Source organism: Schistocerca gregaria, chromosome 9 (genome assembly GCF_023897955.1).
Source record: "Schistocerca gregaria isolate iqSchGreg1 chromosome 9, iqSchGreg1.2, whole genome shotgun sequence".
Classification (NCBI taxonomy): Eukaryota; Metazoa; Arthropoda; class Insecta; order Orthoptera; family Acrididae; genus Schistocerca; species Schistocerca gregaria.
This window is the reverse complement of record NC_064928.1, coordinates 160,720,675-160,742,573: the sequence shown is the minus strand read 5'-3', so window position 1 is coordinate 160,742,573 and position 21,899 is coordinate 160,720,675. Positions and strand designations below refer to the sequence as shown.

Genomic DNA, 21,899 nt, shown 5'->3' with positions numbered 1-21,899 from the left:
CCTGCAGAGTCTTCCACTGGAGTTTATCATCTCCGTAACGCTTTCGCGATTACTAAATGATCCTGTAATGAAGAGCGCAGCTCTCCGTTGGATCTTCTCTATCTCTTCTATCAACCCTATCTGGTACAGATCCCACACTGCTGAGCAGTATTCAGGCAGTGGGCGAACAAGCGTACTGTAACCTACTTCCTTTGTTTTCGGATTGCATTTCCTTAGGATTCTTACAATGAATCTCAGTCTGGCATCTGCTTTACCGACGATCAACTTTATATGATCATTCCATTTTAAATCACTCCTAATGCGTACTCCCACATAATTTATGGAATGAACTGCTTCCAATTGCTGACCTGCTATTTTGTAGCTAAATGATAAGGAATCTATCTATGTATTCGCAGCACATTACACTTGTCTACATTGAGATTCAATTGCCATTCTCTGTACCATGCGAAACTTCGCTGCAGATCCTCCTGCATTTCAGTACAATTTTCCATTGTTACAACCTCTCGATACACCACAGCATCATCTGCAAAAAGCCTCAGTGAACTTCCGATGTCATCCACAAGGTCATTTATGTATACTGTGAATAGCAACGGTCCTATGACACTTCCCTTGATGAGTATCACCTCGGTACATGTAAAATTGAAAAAGAATGTTAGTATCGATTTACATACTAGATTTTCCCGAGTACGCGTTAACTTTTAAATGTTTGCCGTCCCGTATTTTATCTTATGCCTATACTTTTTGTGCTTATATAAATTAATAAAAAACCCTATGTGATGTGGTTACAATTAATGTGAAAACAGCCCTCGATCACTATTTTTAACAAATTAACCTGGTTTCAACACTGTTAAGAGTGTCTCCCTCAGAATTTAAAACAAAGACTGGTCTGTACTCTGTAACATGGTCACAGAATTATGACCAAAAACGTATGATAGGGTATAAGTACGGAATCATCGTGACAGACTGGCAATCCGTTTCGCAACCTGCACCACGCAAGTGACGAGCGGCCCTCAGTGGCTCGCCATCACAGTTTTCTTTATCTTAAATTTCTTTGTGATTAATGCCCTTTTGGCATATTTATTATTTTATAAATGACATAAGTACTGCCAGTCTGTCACGATGATTCCTTACCATACGTTTTTAGTCATAATTCTGTAACCATATTATAGAATATAGACCATTCTTTGTTTTAAATTCTGAGGAAGACACTACTAGCACTGTTGAAACCGGGTTAATTTGTTAAAAATAGTGACGGAGGGCCGTTTTTCTTTCAATTGTAACTATTCACGGTCTCTGAACGTGCAGCCATGTACAAAATTTTGTGCTGTGGTTAATTGTGACGTCAGTAGTGTACGCATTGCCAAGGAGCACAAAAATGTTTGCCACCGGGCGGAGAGGAACCTGCGACCCTTTCAATGCGAATCCGATCGCCTACCGTTTCTCTTTTCTTACGGTGCCCAAAGGGAGATGTTGGGCAAAGTGAGCATGGGTCGCATCCCAGGACCTGGGCACCATGTCCCTGTCTGCCCCCCCCCCCCCCCCCTTCGCAAATGAATATTGCGTGTGACTCCTATACACAAAAAATAAACGTAAAGAAAAGAAAGGAAAGTTGCGTCTTCTTTGCTGGTAGCTTCTCAGCATTTGGACCGAGCGAGATGGCTCACTGGGCTCGCATTCGGGAGGACGACGGTTCAAACCCGTCTCCAAGCCATCCTGATTTAGGTTGTCCGTGATTTCTCTAAATCGTTTCAGGCAAATGCCGGGAGGGTTTCTTCGAAAGGGCACTACCGATTTCTTTCCCCATCCTTTCCCAATCTGAGCTTGTGCTCTGTCTCTAATGACCTCGTTGTCGACGGGACGTTAGACACTAATCTCCTACTCCTCCTCCTCACCATTTGGAAACGCAATGTAGTTTGTAGCAATATATAACCTTCAGTTTAAAATAAAGAAAATAAAAGCAAAGAAAAGATTTCTCCCACAAATTTTGATAACAGTTCTTCTTGGACTATTTACAGTTTCCTTGACTGGCGAGTGTACAAATGGCTTTGTCGAGCTTGTGAACCTCAACTATATGGAAGTTGCTTTTCCAAACATGAAGTAATAAAATGAGACGTAAAATCAATTTTGAGATAAAGTGCAAAGATAAAGTTTTGGAACAAATGTTTAGATCTAGGTTTTTTTTCAAATTATTATGTTCTTCCTGACCATACGAAATGAACGCTTGGGGGTCTGCATGTTGTTGCGTAACAATGTAGTACGCACATTGTCCGAGAAGCCAGGTATAATTATTGTTCTTCGCGGCACGGTACAAATGTGTGTGATATCTTATGGGACTTAACTGCTAAGGTCATCAGTCCCTAAGCTTACACACTACTTAACCTAAATTATGCTAAGGACAACACACACACACACACACACACACACACACACACACACACACACACACACACACACACCCACACCCACACCCACACCCACACACACACACACACCCACACCCACACCCACACCCACACACACACACACACCCACACACACACCCACACACACACCCACACACACACCCACACACACACCCACACACACACCCACACACACACCCACACACACACCCACACACACACCCACACACACACCCACACACACACACACACCCGAGGGAGGACTCGAACCTCCGCCGGCCCAGCCGCACAGTCCACGAGTGTAGCGCCAAGACCGCTCGGCTAATCCCGCGCAGTAGCAGGGTACAAATGCCAGTCTGGTTGTAATACATTGTCCATAGTGATCACATACTCCGTTGTCCTGTTAATAAACGATAGCCTTTCCCTCGTCCAGTTCCATATCACGATGTTCTCTCTACAAACGAAGGTGAGAGCCAATGTGTGTATAATGTGACAATGATTACAGTACGGTGAAGGGCGTAGTTTAATTTTATGCATCTTTTAGCCTGTGCTGATCTTTTCAATTACAACGTTATACCATACAGCATCTATGTCCGACGTAAGATTGGGGTTCGTGATGTTCGCCCATATAAGTTGCCGTGTTTTATCACCGCTTCCTAAACACACTGTCACGGGCACAATTGATAAGGTGCAGATGGTGCGCATTTCCTAAACGCTTGGCCATCTGGAGTTTCCACTTGGGCACTTTGTCTCAGCACGCCCTACATGTATGATAAATTTGGACGAATTCGGCGATGACGAGTGGACGTCCACTCCTTGTTAGGCTGCATTCGCAGTGGCACCGACAATGGTCGTCAGACAACGTCGCCAGAAGTCGCCCGATAATATAGCCGACAGCGTGGTCACAGTCCGTCCGATCTCCTTCGGAGCCGGCCGATGTGGCCGAGCGGTTCTAGGCGCTTCAGTCTGGAACCGCGCGACAGCTACAGTCGCAGGTTCGAATCCTGCCTCGGGCATGGATGTGTGTGATATTCTTAGGTTAGTTAGGTTTACGTATTTCTAAGTTCTAGGGCACTGATGACCTCAAATGTTAAGCGCTCAGAGCCATTTGAAGCATTTGATCTCCTCCGTCAGTTTTTGCCAGTATCAAGGAGGTTAGGTTAGGTTAGAATCCATTCAATGTATGAAGTAGGTTAGATTTTTGTCTCTTAGGGTGGGATGGATACCACGACCCCGGCCCAAAAAAGATCCCAACTGGATCTTTCTTGTGGTAGGTTGTCATTAGTTGTCAACAAATTAGTATGACTGCATCCTGGCGTTTTATGTCAGAAGGGTAGTAATTCTGTTAATATGAAGTGGTTTGAAAATGTGGCTTTCCACTTTTAAGTATTTTGGGTATTCAGAGTACCTTTTGCTATACTCCGTTCATCATAAGAATAAGCATGATGTAAACAAATGCAATAGCGATGATTGGTCGAAGCCGCAGCACATGTATACTGGTGTTACACTCTTTGAAGTAGGCCCAATTTTTATATTAGATATAACTTATTATTACTATGTTACTGCCGGCCGTTGTGACCGAGAGGTTCTAGGCGCTTCAGTCTGGAACCGCGCCACCGCTTCGGTTGCAGGTTCGAATCCTTCCTCGGGCATTAATGTATGTGATGTCCTTAGCTTAGTTAGGTTTAAGTAGTTCTAAGTTCTAGGGGACTGATGACCTCAGATGTTAAGTGCTCAGATCCATTTGAAGTGCTCATAGCCATTTGAACCTTGTTACTTTAAATGAAACTCTGAGATGTTCAAATGTATTAACAGCCATCAACGTTTTTCGTAATTACAATTAAGTAGTTTTTATTTCAAAAATCGTGTATAGTAACAGCCTCCGTACTGTTGTGCTGTGGTGTCCCGCTGTTAATACGGAGTATGAAAGTGGCTGAGGCTGCTTCCTGTTCCATAGTGAAACACGCTTGTGGAATACAGTTGAAATGTTTGTCATAAATTCACAGAGACAATCGGCTTCGAAGTTTTCCAAGGCACTGTATTTGATACAGTTGCAAGAGAATTACTAGTTTACGTACAGCGGAAATGGTAGCTTATTAGCTGTGTAACTTATTGCAGCTCGTGGTTAGCTAGTTCAAAGTCTCGCGTGAGTCAGTTATTTTTCTCGTTCAACTTTAATCTCATAATAGTAAAATTCATCAATTTTATGAGTAATGCACGTTTCTTGTTTTTAATTACACATTGCACGAGAAATTCCTGTTTTCATTTCAAACCTAAATTTTTAACTATCGATATTTTATGAAAAATTTAGGAGCCTTTCATAAAATATCGATAATTATATAATAAATAATAAAGGTTGTTTAAATTTAAAAAAATAAGTTTAATTTGTAAGGCAAAAATGAAAAACTAAATATTCTTTATTTGGACGCCGGCCAGAGTGGCCGTGCGGTTCTAGGCTCTACAGTCTGGAGCCGAGCGACCGCTACGGTCGCAGGTTCGAATCCTGCCTCGGGCATGCATGTGTGTGATGTCCTTAGGTTAGTTAGGTTTAATTAGTTCTAAGTTCTAGGCGACTAATGACCTCAGAAGTTAAGTCGCATAGTGCTCAGAGCCATTTGAGCCATTTGATACCACGACGCCTCCATGCTTGGATACGAGTGCTGCATAACGGCTTCTGCTATTAAAGAGACGCTGAATGCACGTGAATTAGCTTTCCTGTCTTGTAAATAACGTGGCGAGTATTATATACTCGGTTCTCAGTTATCAGAATAACCAGACAAGTTTTACGAATATATGAGATGACAAGAGAGACTTTCTGCTACCTACTCTGGTTAATTCTTGGCGACCTTGCCGGCCGCGGTGGTCTCGCGGTTCTAGGCGCTCAGTCCGGAACCGTGCGACTGCTACGGTCGCAGGTTCGAATCCTGCCTCGGGCATGGATGTGTGTGATGTCCTTAGGTTAGTTAGGTTTAAGTAGTTCTAAGTTGTAGGGGACTGATGACCACAGCAGTTGAGTCCCATAGTGCTCAGAGCCATTTTTTGGCGACCTTGAAAAGCAAGTTATAAACACTGTTTCGCTGTATTTATTTAAAATTGTGCTGACGTACATCAATTAACATTCAGTGACTCAATTACCACACGACTAAGGACAAGCATAAAGTGTATATTCTATTCATCAGAAGAATAAACCTCATGTAAAGAGTACGCCACGTTTTGTCCCGCGTTTGTTCGGATCTCAGTGGATTTCATTTCACGTGGAGCAGAAGCCAAGTTGTGACTAAAGTGCGCGCCATTTACGACGCAGGCAGAGTTTAGGTTCGTTCTGCGCATCTGACGTCACAAAACAGCCAGCCAGTGAACAGAGAACGACGTTGTCAGAGCTTGACTGCAGTGCAGAGCATGGACGAGTGTCTTCAGTTTTAGAAACGTTCAGTCATAAATAAAGTACCTGAACAAAAGCAATGTCTTGATAGCAGACTTTCTGTTATAGAAAGTTTGGAAAAGCATTCTTTATACCAATTGCTACATATTCTGTTAATTAAACCAAACAAGCAATAAGCCTTCTAATTCAGGCAATAGCAAGGAAAGGTGTTTGTATTACTCTCACTAACCACTTTTTCGCAATAAAGAGCGTTAATTGTTTCTTTGCTATTCTTCGACGAAACTTTATTCATAGTCAAACCAACAGCGTTTGTCGGCATTTGTGTGCTATTTTGAAGTCCTTTGGAAGGTCTAATGAATCACAAGCTGTGTTAGTGTGATGGTTAAAGTGGTTGGCTGGCATGTGAAAGATTCTGAGTTCAAACCTTGTTTGGTGCTTGATAATTTCTTTATTTAAAAACAATATCGAAGTGTTTTACTTCATGAATTTTATTCGTTTGAAAGTAATAATTTTTTTGAAATTTCTAGTGGCAACTAAAATAGAACATGCGGAAAGTATACGCTATGGACTTTTTACCTCTGCAAACTCTTAAAAATTTCGTGCAATGGTTTACTACATCTAATACTGCACAATAACTGCGTTGAACATCGAAACAAAGTGAAGTCATTTATGGGGGGAAGGTATCAGTCAAGAAGATGTGTAAAAATCAAATTATTGGGCCAAATAGTTTGAGTGAAATCGAATGATAAAGTGTGTCAAAGCAATCGAAACACCACGTGTCTGCACAGGCGAGCAGAGCAGTGATGAAAAACTCGCGCACAGCGCGGAATGCGGGGAGCACGTCTGTAGCAACGAAAGGTTTAATACGGCCGTGGTGGTTTTACTTCATAAACTGCGCGCTCCCCCCTAAACGTACGTTAGCGAACTTTACTATACTATGGCGCTGCTTCTCTTGGCGCGTGCAACTGGCAACGCAGCAATCTCCCGCGTCTGGGCGGGCATGCGCGAACCGCCAAGATAAAATAATTGAACTATAGCACAGTCACGTACGATCATAAGGATACGTTTCATGATTTGTTACGCGCACACAGACTGAGCCATAATGGACAGGACAACAGCTTTACCGGCGCATTATACTTTGACAGCACTGGCCAACCAGCGGTCCAGCTAACCTGCAATCATGTGAGCAGTAGCAGTTCAGACGTAAAAAGAGACGGGCGAAGAAACAATATAGCTTCTAATGTCATTTAATTTTTAAAGAGAATGAAATAATATTCGGCAAAGCTCCACAACTACCGCGCGCTTCTTAGGTGACTGGGCGGAAAGCATGAAACGTTCTCGTTGTCACCTGACATAGTGTTCTACTTACACAGAAGAGTGATGGAAATTCGTAACTTAAACACAGTGCAGTTTTTCTGAGCGAGCTATGTGTGATGCAAAAGTATACTGCAGGCATTAGACCGTACTGTTGATTACTGAAGCCACTGACGGTATTAATTAAAGTAAGTTGTCTTGTAATCTCTTAGCTCCTTTGTTATCCGAATCCGAGAAATACATTTCAATACTGTAACTGTCATCTGCTACGTTGATAACGAGACGAACAACATAATCCACGAAGCCACCCAGGCGCCGCATTTTCTCCTTTTATGATGTGTCAATCTATATGCCACCAACGTTCGGCAATGACGTGTGAAAAAGCTGTGTGCGTTAGTACCAGTACGTCTGGTAGTTTAACAATTTTGTTATTTATCGGGCCAAATCGCTTAATTTGGCTCCAGATCAGCTCTGTTGCGTTCCTACTGTAACGGTACAGTGGCAAATGTAAAAATGCAGCATTTTCATGGTGTGCCCGACGCTGTGAAAATGATTGCTTTTCGTATTTCTACCACACATCCGTGGTATTTAACAATGGACATCGTCCAAATAAATGGCTCTGAGCACTATGGGACTTAACTGCTGAGGTCATCAGTCCCCTAGAACTTAAAACTACTTAACCCGAACTATCCTAAGGACATCATCCACATCCATGCCCGAGGCAGGATTCGAACCTGCGACCGTAGCGGTCGCACGGCTGCAGACTGTAGCGCCAAGAACCGCTCGGCCACTGCGGCCGGTGCCCAAATAAAAAATATTTAATTTTTTCATTTAAAAAATTAATCTTATGTTTTCTTAATTTAAACAACCTTTATTATTTATTATATAATTATGGATATAATTTTTATGAAAGGCTACTAAGTCTCAAAAAATATCGATAACTGAAAATGTTTGAAATGAAAACAGGAATTCCTCGTGCAATATGTAATTAAAAACAAGAAACGTGTATTATTATTCATTTACTATTACGAGATTGAAGTTGAACGAGAAAAAAACTGACTCGCAAGACTTGAAGTAAGAAGTTAACCGGCTGCTACGCTACCAATTCCGCTGCACAAGAACTAGCATTTCACATGCAACTGTATCTAATACAGTGGCTTGGAAAACTTCAAAGCCGATTATTGTCTCTGTAAATTTATGACAAACATTAAGAACAACCTATTTCTCGGCACATTTTAACCGTATTCCACAAGCGTGTTTCTGAGGCATTGTGACCGCAGCCTTAGCAGTTCTACAGTGACTGTTGATCGTCGAGCAAGAGGTCGTATCTTTTACCTGTTGCCTCAATTTACAACGTCTCGTTAAACAGGTCGGGTCAGAGCTTCCGATTTTCGTAACGACAAGTCACATTCTGCACCATCCTGTCGCCGCACTCCATTTGTTCCGTCTCTATTACCGTTAGCTTGAACTGTGGAGGCGGGCAACCTTGCCCTCTTCGGCGCTAAGTCCGTTTCTCTCAGCGGCGGACCGACGCTGTTAATGTCTAGTAAATGGTGATATCAACTTTACCACGTTTCGACTGACCCGTGTGTGCCCTACCTGAACTGTCTCAAACTTGAGAAAGGAGATCGATTACTTATTCCAAAGCGACTGGTGGTTACTGAGGATTGATCTACCATACCCACTACGGCATACAAAGCACTCTCATAATGTTAACACTGCCTACCTTCCTATTTACAGAAAACCAACACAGACAACGATAGTTCAGGAATTCATGCACACGTCGCAGGTTGAAGATGAAGACACAGAGAAAGAATTTTAAGATATTGAAAGGGTAACACAGTACATAAAGGGAGATGAAAGTCTAATGGTCATGAGGGACTGGAATGCAGTTTTAGGGAAGCAGTGCAAGAACAGGTTACAGGAGAATATGGACTTGAGACAAGGAATGAGAAAGGAGAAATACTAATTGAGTTCTGCAAAAATTTTAGCTAGTAATAGCGAATACTCTATTCAAGAATCACAAGAGGAGGAGGTATACTTGGAAAATGCCAGGTGATACGGAAGGAGTTCAGTTACATTACATAATGGTCAGACAGATTCCGAAATCAGATACTGGATTGTAAGGCGTACATAGGGGCAGATATAGACTCAGATCACAATATAGTAGTAAAGAAGAGTAGGCTGAAGTTTAAGACATTAGTCAGGAAGAATCAATACTCAAAGAAGTGGGACACAGAAGTACTAAGGATTGACGACACACGGTTGAAGTTCTCGAGAGCTATAGATAAAGCAATAAGGAATAGCTCAGCAGGCAGTACAGCTGAAAAGGAATGGACATCTCAAAAAAGTGTCATCACAGAAGTTGGGAAGGAAAACATAGGTACAAAGAAGGTAACTGCGAAGAAATCATGGGTAACAGAAGAAATACTTAAATTTATCGATGAAACAAGAAAGTACAAATATGTTTCGGGGACGCAGGGTACAGAAATAAAAGTCGCTAAGGAATGAAATAAATATGAAGTGCAGGGATGCTAAGAAGAAATGGCTGCATGAAAAAAAAAATGTTAAGATTGCGCGAGGTAGCCGTGCGGTCTTGGTCGCCTTGAACCGGTTCACGGCCCCCTTTAGTGAAAGTGAAGAAGAATTACATGATCTGCTGAATGGAATGAACAGTCTAATGAGTGCAGAACATGGAGTGACTGTAAATCGAGGAAAGACGAAAGTAATGAGAAGTAGCACAAATGAGAACAGCGAGAATCTAATCAGGACTGATGGTCACGTAACAGAGGAAGCTAAAGGAATTCTACTACCTAGGCACCAAATGACAAATGAACGAAGAAACGAGAACATCAAAATATGACTATCACTGGTAAAAGGGCACTCCTGGCCAATAGATGTTTACTAGTATCCAAAAAATCGTTCAAAAGGCTCTGAGCACTATGCGACAACTTCTGAGGTCATCAGTCGCCTAGAACTTACAACTAATTAAACCCAACTAACCTACGGACATCACACACATCCATGCCAGAGGCAGGATTCGAACCTGCGACCGTAGCGGTCGCTCGGTTCCAGACTGTAGCGCCTAGAACCGCTCGGCCACACCGGCCGACTGTAATTAATATAATAGAACAGCGTTGTGTAGAACCTGTTGCCAGCGATGTGGAAGGCATAGTATAACGTTAGCAGAGCCTGTTCGATTATATTTTCCACACGTACTGCAAAAACGGTATAAATAATGAATCGTCGAATAGTTGGAATCGGTAACTAGAAGCAACCAATGTAGGTCATTTCTAGTTACCGATTCCAATATTACTGTTTGTTGCGCAAAAATCTTATATCAGAAACATGTGTAAAAAAATGATCTTGTTAGTGAACTACAGAATACGACTAGACTTTCAAAAAATGAAAGTCTTTACACACATTACTGCACATGCAAAGAAATAAAATGCAAAAAAGACCAAACCTTGCAACCGAAACTATACTACACGAAAGTCACACCAGCTGCAGTAGCTCCAAATAACACTCAGTAGAATCGATACACCAGGAGTGACAGTAAAAATAAGACAAGTGTAGCAAAAACATCAAAAAGGAAAACATAATAGTGGCTACATAGAAAGAAACTTACCGCATATGAAGTTCCAAAGGAGTCAAAGATCGAGGCCGACAAGAACAAAATGAGAACATAACAAGAAATGATAATGTTAGAAGGTCAAACTGTAGCGAAAGAAGCAAAATCCAGAATAAATAATGAAAAAATAATAAACACAAACTCCAAGCACGAATGAGGTACCATTCATAACAGTTATTCCCGCCCTCAATCACACGCAAAATTTTAAAATAATTAAAAAAATGAAACCACGAGTCAATCACATAAACTCTCCGACAAAGACACAGCAATACCCCTCGGCCCACCATTGTAACCAGAAAATATTAAAATGATAGAAAAACCTCCCTCCACAGAAACCAAAAAAGTAGCACTGGCACAATACAGTAACATAAAAAAACGCAACGTAAAACAAGAAAAAAGTATCAGACCCACCAACACCTAATTAACAAAACGAGGCCTGTACATTTTGCTGACTACTTTCATAAATGCAAGAAATAAACAATAACCTTCAGGAATACTCTTCCTGCAACAGTATTCATCTAAATGGCCTTGCAACACAGAAATCCTTCTCTTTCCCCGCTATGACGCCCAATGACTGCAAAAATTTTATAGTTGATTTACGGTCACACTCTTTCTGCAGCAGAATTTTCGCAGTAAGAACAACTCACTCATCCATAACGAACAGCGTGAGAAATCAAGACCTTATAAATCACGACTACTTGTAAATCACGAATACTTTCATTAACAAAAGATGCCGAAAACAAATTACGATATGATAACAAAACAATCTACATCGAATTTTTAATATACGAGCGTAACGAGGAACTCCAGAGAAATCATCTAACGTTCATCGACAGCAGTCTGTGGCACATACAAAATAACATCACTCATTACGTCATTGGTCAAAGCCGTCGGGTGGTATCGGACACTAGAATTGAACCTACTTTTGGACTACAGCATTGCATGGGAGTGAAACAGTGTGGAAAATCGGAACAAAAGAGAATCGAAGCATTTAAGATGTGGTGCTAAAGACGAATGTTTAAAATTAGGTGGACTGTGGACTGATAAGGTAAGGAATGGGGAGGTTCTGCGCAGAATCAGAGAGGAAAGGAATATCTGAAATACTGACAAGAAGGGACAGGATTAGTGGACATTTGTTAAGATATCACGGAGTGACATTCATGGTAATAGAGGGAGCTGTAGAGGGCAAAAGCTGTAGAGGAAAACAAAGATTTTACGACGTAGGTTGCAAATGCTACTCTGAGATGTTGGCACAGGAGAGGAATTCGGAGAGGGCCGCATAAAAAAAAAAAAAAAAAAAAAAAAAAAGAAACCTATTTTGTTTTGATATTGTGATTATATTCGCCAGTCTACAGTCGAAAATTCCAGCTCCGAAAAAAATAGTTTGTGGCTCACTTTACACTATCCTCCTGTCATAAATACTATTACTACGTATTTCGGTTTATTTACAGTCGCCAGCCTTTTATGGAGCTAACATACTTGGCTTTAATTTGAATGAAATTCTGGATATCTGCTGGATTTTAATTCCAGTTAGTGCTAATTATATTTTCTGGCTTATTCACATGCAGTGAAGCAGCCATCTTTAATTTTATATATCACTTTATGGAAATAATTTTCTTTAGCAAGAAATTAGCTTTCAGTAAAACTTTGAAGTTAATACGGTTAATACGTCAGAAAGAACTGAATCACAATGTGACCAATGACCACAAAACTTCCGTTTTCTCTGTGTGAACTACCACAATTACTTCAGCGGCCTTAATTTGACTGTTTTCAAGTCTTCTAGATCTTCTAGATTACGAAACACTATGGTTTGAAACAAAACTTCGATTGGTTATAAAAGTGACTTGGATTCAGGAACATGAAATGGTTAAGATTGAATTTAATATTGTCTTTAAGAGTGATTAACATGTAATAACGTAATAGAAAACTGCACTAAGCTCTCAGTTCTCATCTTTAAGAAAATTATTTGAATAGCCTTACCTTGTCTTGTCAACGATGCACGATTGGTAAACCAAGCTTACACTGCTTCTTCACGTCTCTGATGCAGTAATTAGCCTTCGACCAATATGACACCAGTTAGAGCCACTACTTCGGTAATATTGGCTCCAAAACATTACAGCACTACAAGCATTTTGTAAATATCGGAGACAACAGCGTGCAAACTAACGCCAAAGCACTTAATGATGGTTAAGACGCACTTTTTGCCACAAAAGAAATGTTTGCGTCACGAGTCATAGACAATCCAATTGCTCAGTTCAAAGTTCAAACCAAAGACCATAGATTACATAGATTGCGCATGACGTCATTTTACTGAAACCAACATCGTGACTCGGGGCACGAAGCCGAGCATGTAATTACGCATTTACAGGACACAATTTATTAGATATTTGTTACAGATTGAACGTGCTTTTTACTAGATGCAGAAGTAAAGACCTCCAGATAAGATGAGATTAGATAGTTGTGCCGTCTCCGACAGATTAGGTAAAGTGACCAAAAATAATCTCAGTCGTGTAAGTGAATTACTTTAAAATACTTGCAGAGGTGTTTTCACAAGTTAACATCTATCTCACTACACCAGTATAATCAACGTTTTGTAATATATTACGCTTTCTATCTTGATATTGTTTCGGTATCTGTACTGAATTAAGCAAAACTCAGAAAACATACGAGTTTATTTTGTGCATATACTTGACATTATGTACGTAAACGAATTTCCTTTCTTACAAAAGCTTACTAAAGTGTTTACACATATTCTTGTACAATCGTTAGAAAACTAATGCTGCGTTCGAAATTGTTGTTTTGTCTTCCACTTTTGTGGAAGTGGCGAACTACAAGAATTCACAGTGCAAAAAAAAAAAAAAAAAGAAAAAAAGAGTATTCACTAAAGAAGTCATTCTGACGCTTGTTAGAAGAACGGGCAACACTTTTCAACTTGACCACATCTAAAAACGATAACCACTGCTTTATTACCAGGAATTTCGGAGCAACTACGTTAACTGCACTACTACACATGTAATACTAATATTACAGTTCGTTGAATTGTCGAAATCAATGCTTGATTTCAGTTATAAATGAGAGAAACTGTAGCTGCCAGCTCCACACAACACATGATGACAGGAATTCGGCTTTCTCCCGCGAGTCCCGTGACTTAGATGTAGCTTTCAAGCGTTATCACGGCAGAGACATAAGGACATTTTTTTTCCCTTTATTGTATTTTTAATACCTGTACAACAGGTAAGCTGGCAGAAGCATTCTACGCTGCTCTTCAGCCTTAGAGTAGACAATGAGAAAACATAATTGACATAATGGCGGGTTAAAGAAAACAAAAAACAAAAACAATAGACACAGAATACAAAACCACGGAGCCGTGCACATCCGACGATAATCCACACGACAAACTGTTGACACGACGCACAAACACTAATGATTTCGATGGCACATGTGGACGTTGGAGTGTGACGGCAAACACTAAACACAAAACACGAGGGCACACACGAGAAACGGATGGCGATGATTTCCGGCGCGTGAATGTCCACGTAACGTGTGTGAGTCCGGGGACCTGACAAGAGGGGAAGAAGGGTGAGGGGGAGGGAGAGGGGTGAGCAAAGATGCCAATGGCAGAGGAGATGGGAGGAGGAGTGAAGGTACAGGGGTAGCAGAAGCCAGGGAAGGAATGGGGAGAAAGGGAGGAGGGAGGGAAGAGGGAGAGAGGGTGCCCAAAGGAACAAACACAGGAAGATGGAGGGAGGATCAAAGTTGGTAGGAGGGGTAGGTGGAGGGGAGGAGGACATCATCAGGGAGGGGGAGCTGGCGGAAGCCACCTTGGGAGAGGGAGTGGAGAGTGGAGAGATGTAGAGAAGGTGGAACGTGGAAGTCCAGGCGCGGAGGACGAGGGGGGGGGGGGGGGGGGGAGGAGGTGTATGGATCCGTATCTGTTCGAGGAAAAGGAGGAGGTGGGGAAGGGAATTAGGTCGTACAGGATCCGCGAGGGGGAGGGGAGCAGATGCGATAGGCAAGGCGAAGAGCATGGCGTTCCAGGATCTGCAGGAATTTGTAAAAGGTTTGGTGGAGCGGAGATCCAGGCAGGGTAGGCGTAGCAAAGTATATGGCGATGGAGGGATTTTAAGGTACGGAGGATTGTGGGGGGGCTCCAGACCCCAAGTATGGCCGGAAAGGAATTTGAGGAGATGAGGAGACATAGTCGGGAGCACGCCTTGGGTTGGATCGTCTGGAGGTGGGGGGTCCAGGAGAGATGACGGTCGAGGGTGACACCAAGGTACTTAAGTGTGGGGGTGAGGGCGATAGGACGGCCATAGATGGTGATGTAGAAATTGAGGAGGCGGAAGGAAGGGGTGGTTTTGCCTACTATGATCACCTGGGTTTTGGCAGGATTGATCTTAAGCAACCACTGGTTGCACCAAGCAGTGAACCGGTTAAGATGGGTTGGAGAAGGTGTTGGGAGCGCTGCAGGGTGGGGGCAAGGGCAAGGAAGGCGGTGTCATCGGCAAACTGGAGAAGGTGGATGGTGGTGAAGGCGGTGGCATGTCCACCGTATACAAGAGGTACAGAAGATGGGAGAGGACGGAACCCTGGGCACACCGGCAGAGGGGGAAAAGGTGTAGGAATCCGTGTTGTGGATGGCGACATAGAAAGGACGTTGGGAAAGAAAGGGGCCGATCAGATGGATGTATGTGATGGGAAGGGCGAAGGTTTGGAGATTGAGGAGGAGACCAGAATGCCACATGCGGTCATAGGCTCGTTCAAGGTCAAGGGAGAGGAAGATATCGAAACGACGGGAATTAAGCTGTTCAGAGAGAAGATGAGTGAGGTGAAGGAGAAGGTCATCTGAAGAGATGGACGGCCGAAAGCCACACTGGGAAACGGGAAGGAGGTGGTACTGGTGGAGCTGCTGTTGGATGCGTCAGGTGAGCATAGATTCCAGGACCTTGCTGAAGACCGAGGTAAGGCTAATGGGACGGTAGGAAGAGACGGTGGACGGCGGTTTGCCAGGTTTAAGGAACATCAGGATATGGGAGGTTTTCCACAGGTCGGGATGGTAAACGGTGGACAGGACTACATTGTAGAGCCTGCCCAGGGTGGAGAGGAAAGAGGCCGGAGCTTCACAAAGTTGGCGATAGGTGATACGATCGTGACCAAGAGCGGTGTTGCGTTTCGTGCGGAGTGTAGCGATGAGATCCTGTGTAGTGACAGGGGCTTTGGGTTCTGTGTGTGCAGTGCTGTCCAAGTACTGGAAACCAGGTGTGAGGGGAGGGACAGAGGTGTCAGTTCGATCGCGGACATCTGGGAAAAGGGAGTAATCGAACTGGGGTTCGTCAGGGATGGTAAAGACATCGGAGAGGTAGTAGGTAAAGTGATTGGCGTTACTAATGTTGTCAGGGGAGGGTTGGTTCTCATGAAGGAGAGGATAGTAGGGGAGGGGGGGGGGGGGGGGTTAGATCCGGTAAGGCGGCGGGAGGCTGACCAGTACTTGGACGAGTTGATAGGAAGGGTAGCATTTAAACGGGTGCATGTCTGTCGCCAGTCCCGGCGTTTTTAGCTGCGAGCAAGTTACGGATGTGTCTCTGGAGTTGCCGGTGGCGTCGTAGTGTATCCGGCTCACAGAGAACTACAGAATGAACTTACTGAAAACAAAAACAGACACCAGTATTCAGACCTTGGAAAATAAAGACATTGAAGACTTTCAGACAGTTAGCAACAGACTTGAGCAACTGGAATTAGGACAGGATCCCGATACCATTAAAGCGGATGTTAAGAAATTAAACAAAACCACACGTAAAATGCAAAAACAAATTGATGCTTGTGACACCAAAAATGACGATCAGGTAAAAGCACTGAGTGAAAGTTTGATGAATCGGCCGGTCGAAATGACGTTATCGAAGACAATAATGAGACCGCATCAGACGATACGTCACCAGTGAGCTAGGCACATAAAATTATATATTCCGTCGAAAATTGTCATCTTTACAGCATGAAGTGACAGAAATAAGAAATGTTTCAGCCTCTAACACGTCACGGCATACGCCACATTCTGAACATTTGTCACCCCCCCCCCCCCCCCCCCCACCCAATACAACTTAGGTGTAGATTACAGAAAGTATGTGACTTAGATTCCGAACAGACACAGACAAATAGATTCTTATACAACCCTGATCTTGGTCAGATATTTAGAGACGATAAGTTTGATTGCAAGCACTTTCTGCCTGTGAGAAAATTTAAGTTGTCCAAAAATGACAGAACACAAATACATCCTTTGGACTGGATACAACAATCCACTTTAGCATTTCCACCGGCTAGGCCTGTAACGCAGAAACTAAAATTTATTTGCAGCTTTTGACCTCAGGGGATTCATTACACTTCGGTGAATATGTGCCGTAGCACGCACAGGGCCCCGAGCCGTAGTAGTGCTATTTCTTCTTTAGTTTTCTGCACTGCTGCCTACTCTTTTACTATCCTTTATATCTGTCAAAACAACTCTTCAACTATCGATCTATCTAGGATTAGGAATGAATAAAGTAAGCCTGAAATGACAAGTTTTACCTGAAAGTGGCAGTTTTCATTAGACACTCCCGGAATGACAACTACCACAACTTTAATAACAATCAAAATTTTTATCATCAGTATCCTCAGAATTATCAGCAACCGCAAACACATTTTGGCAACAATCGAGGCTTATACCCACAACAGCAACAAAACCAGCCTGTTAGCATACCTATTCAACAATGTATTTTCCAAAGTCAGCCAAAGTTCAATGTTTCGCCGCCTGCAAGTTCAGTATCGGCTCCGCCGAGTAATAACGCTCGGCAGCAAGAAAGCCAGTACGTACAGAAAACACATTATGTCAATAACAGGGGGTTTCACCAGCAGCAGAATCATCCGCAACGACAGTTTATTATGAATGAAACAGACAGTCGGTATCATCCACAGCCAAATACGCCACGACGAAGTAACAGAACAGTACAAACAGTCGAAATGCCACAACATCCTCCTGCAAATAACAGTAAGTAATAATAAACTTGACTAGATGCAGTACAGGTTACATCTTCCAGCAACATAGACAATACTTTTGGCACACAGGATTTTGTTCACGAAAATGTTACTACTTTTGACCATATCTGAGACACGTTTTTACAAGAGAAACCAGTTACACAAAAAAAAACATTTCCCACCCTGTTATTGAAGTAAAAATAGGATCATCTACATTTTCAGCAGTAATCGATTCTGGATCACCTATGTCAGGATTTCAACAAATGTAACAACTAGGCGAAACTAAAGTAAGGGGAGCAGTGTCTGGTAAAAGAGAAGATGTAAAATTACACACATACCTATCATTTTTTATTGCAGGTCATATGTTTCACACAAATATTTGAATTGTTCCTTTACTGACAACAGACGTTATTTTAGGTACGAATTTTTGGATTCAACATGGCGCAATTACTGAAAGTTCCTATTTGATGTTAAAGGATGAAAAGGTACAGCTGGTATTGGAATTTCAGCACGCATTATCAGCAGAAGAATAGGCCATTAATCGAACAGAGGTCATTTCTATATCCCGTAATTTAGATTGGCATACAGGTTGTTCACAGATATGTATGTACACAATTACAGTACACCAGATGAAGCCGATTGCGACGTTATGCAAATCATTTCTGATAAAATAAAACAGAGCAACGCAAATACAGATGATGAACGCACAGAGCTACGCAAAATGCTTTTACAGCAAGCCCCAGTTTTTAACCCTATTCCTGATACTATGTCCGGTTTTATGTATGAACTTCAAGTTAAACAGCACGAGACGTTTAAAGCCAAACATTATCCTATTCCTTATATCCACAGAGAACAAGTTAAGAAAAAATTACAAGCTATGCTAGACCAAGGGATTATTGAACCGGCATTAGTTCGTATATAAACCTGCTCCATATTGTTACGAAACAGGATGGCTCACTTCTCCTCGTACTTGATTTGCGTCATGTCAACGACATTATTATTAATGAAACTGATCACCCACAGACACTAAAGTAGGGTGACAAAACGTCCCGGAAAACTGGGATTGTCCCGGTTTTCATCCTGTGTTCCGGTGTCCCAAAAACTTGTTTCGGGACGCTCAAAAGTCCCGGAATTCAGTTTTTAAATACATTTCGCGAAACTTTCTCAAATTTTTGGGATATCGCTATATTAAAGGAAATACAACACAAGAAATTAATATATTTTAGCTTATTTGTCTAAAACTTCTATTGTCCCATACTAGTGATCACAGTATCAGTATTGCTACAGTCAGGCAATAATTTACTTTGAGCAGTACTTTGGCCAACAAGTAGTAAGTTATATTATTGTAACAGAGCTATGAAACCGTCCGATTGTCGCGCCACTTACTCACACACTCATTGTCAGAACGGTGTAGTAGTTGATGTTTTGTAAGACAAACTGCAATAATTTTTTCTCATATTACTGGTATTATTGATGCGGTACTGTGAAACGCAATGCCGAAACGTGCCTCCAAGTTCAGTGACTGTTATTCCAAGGAATGGAATTTCATTAAGAAAGTTCGTTTTGATTACGAAGCACCGTGTTCCTTATGTAACTGTTTTATTAGTATAAGTCATGGTGGACGTTCCGACATAGTTGATCACATCAGGTCAAAGAAACACATTAACAGATACAGTGCACCGAGCTGCAGTAAAACTCTACAAAATTATTTTGTGAAGTTTCAGTCAAGTGAAGAGACGAAAGTTCGAGCAGCCGAGCTTACACTAGCCTACCACACGGTAAAACATCACCAAACTTATAGATTTGGTGATTGTACTGATAAGCTTAACAGCATTATGTTTGATGATTCTTCCATTGCAAAAAAGTTTGTTCAGTAAGAACTAAAGTGTCAGCCTTAGTGAAAGGAGTTATTGCTCCCCAGAGTGTAAAGGAAAGCCTTGAATACATCAAAAAGTCTTCTTTCTACGGGATATCCACTGATGCCAGCAATCATAAGGCCACTAAAATATTTCCGTTTGTTGTTCAGTTTTTCGATATTAATCAGGGAATTCAGACCAAACTTTTGAAGGTGAGTTCCCTACCTAATGAAACATCTGACGAAATTTCAAGGTTTTGTATTAATACTATCGAAATGTTTGATCTTGAGAAAAATAAATGTGAGGCATTTTGTGGAGACAACACCAACACAAACTTTGGTGGTTTAAAAAGACAAGGCAAATGCAACGTATTTACCAAATTAAAGGCAACATTGCATATAAACATTGAAGGCATAGGGTGCCCCGCACATGTTTTACACAGTAGCGTGCAGACATCTGCTGACAGTTTAAGTTGTGAAACTATCGTCATGAAAGTATACTCACACTTTTACATATATACTGTTAGAACAGAGAGGCTTAAGGAGTTCTGTGATTATGTGGGAACTGAATATATGAATGTAATGTGTCACTCGAAAACTCGCTGTTTATCACTGTTTCCAGCAGTTGAAAGAGTAATCCCCCTGTTTGAACTGTTAAAAGATTTTTCCCTAAATGAAGACAAAGCCCCCAAAATATTGGTTCAGTTTTCAGTAACCCTTTAAGTGAAGCCTACTTATGGTTCATTCACAGTCAGCTTAGCACTTTGCAGCATGGGATAAAGGAAATTGAGGGAAGCACGAAAAGTGTAATAGAGGTAAATGATGTTTTCAAAAATACTCTGGAAACTGTTACTAAGAGGAGAGAACAGCAGTTCATTTCTTTTAATGTTAAATCTGTCCTAAAAGAGCAGAAGTATCAGAAGCAGCGGAAAGGAGTTTTAGAGAAGAAGCTAACAAGTTTTATGACACTTGTGTAGAATATCTCAGCAAGTGGAGCGCCTCATATTTACCCTCATCGCCGGTGTTTGATTGGATGTTACTGAAGAGAGTGCCAAAATGGGAAAGTGTTGAAGAGACAGTTTCTTATTTGAAGAGTAAAGAGATTGAAATCAATGATTCCTTTCTCTTTGATCAGTTCGGCATACTGACAAATAGTGTTGAAGAAAGTCTTCACAAGTGGAATGATGAAAAAAAAAACACCATTGGAATGTCATGAGAAGTGGGTGAGTTTTTTAAAAAGCTGTGACTATCTTCAGCATTACTCTGAGTTGGTAATAACTGCATGTTATTTATTTGCAATCCCAGCCCATAATGCCAATGTGGAAAGAATATTTTCGTTCATCAATATCCAGTGCACTGATGAAAGAAACAGAATGGAGGTGGACTCTCTTGAAGCAGTGCTGCAGATCCTGTACAACTAAAAACGGATTGTGCCGACTTTTATCACTGTGTCTCAAAGAACAAAGACATGATCAAGAAGCGTGGGGGCAGTGAAAAATACCCTTTTCTCCAAGGACAGCCAATTCCATCTACATCAGTAATATTAAAGCTCATGTTAATATTAATTGCTTAAAAGTTGAATGGCTGAAAAAATTTTGTAAAATCGTAATACATTTCCTTATTACTGTATGTGTTTATTAAATGTCATTAATTATGCAGATAATCTAGATTATATCAATCTTTTGTTTCCTCTTATTAGTTATAATAATCGGGTTAATAAAATGTATCAACAAAAAAACGTTAATATTTAAAATTAAGGAACCTGGGTACATGTGGAATGAGGTGTCCATTGGCACCCGGGTGAATGTGTCCCGGTTTTCACCGAAAATAATTTGGTCACCCTACACTAGAGGAAGTTACACAGAAATTTCATGGTACTATTTATTCCACCTTAGATTTAAAATCGGGATTTCGGCAGATTTCAGCTCCATCCTAACTGCAAAAAGTACAGCTTTTCTCTGTTTTGGTGATTGTTGTCAATTTTGCAAATTACCATTTGGTCTAACAATTTCTTCAGCAGCATTTATTCATGTTCTGAATTCAATGCTTCCGACAGAAGTTAAAGACAGAATCACAACGTACGTAGATGATACCCTTATCGCAGAAGCTAACTGGTCTCAACATAATTTGATTCTCGAACAGCTGTTACAAACTTTTCGTGCACAAGGACTCACAGTTAATCTTAGCAAGTCGCACTTTGGCAGAACCTCCATAAAATTTCTTGGACATGTAATATCAGCAGAAGGCATTGCGCCTGACCCGAACAAAATTACGTGACGTTACTGTTCCAAAGACCAAGAAACAACTACG

The 21,899-nt window shown here is 41.5% G+C and overlaps 1 protein-coding gene across 1 annotated transcript in view; it reads right to left on the bottom strand.

The window, feature by feature from the left end:
- LOC126291940 (serine/threonine-protein phosphatase 6 regulatory ankyrin repeat subunit B-like) overlaps positions 1-12,961 on the bottom strand; it is a 64,085-nt gene extending 51,124 nt beyond the window's left edge. Inside the window, exon 1 of the mRNA XM_049985662.1 lies at positions 12,710-12,961. The gene's annotated coding sequence lies outside the window, so the exon portion shown is untranslated. The remainder of the gene's footprint in view (positions 1-12,709) is intronic.
- Positions 12,962-21,899: the final 8,938 nt, after the last annotated feature.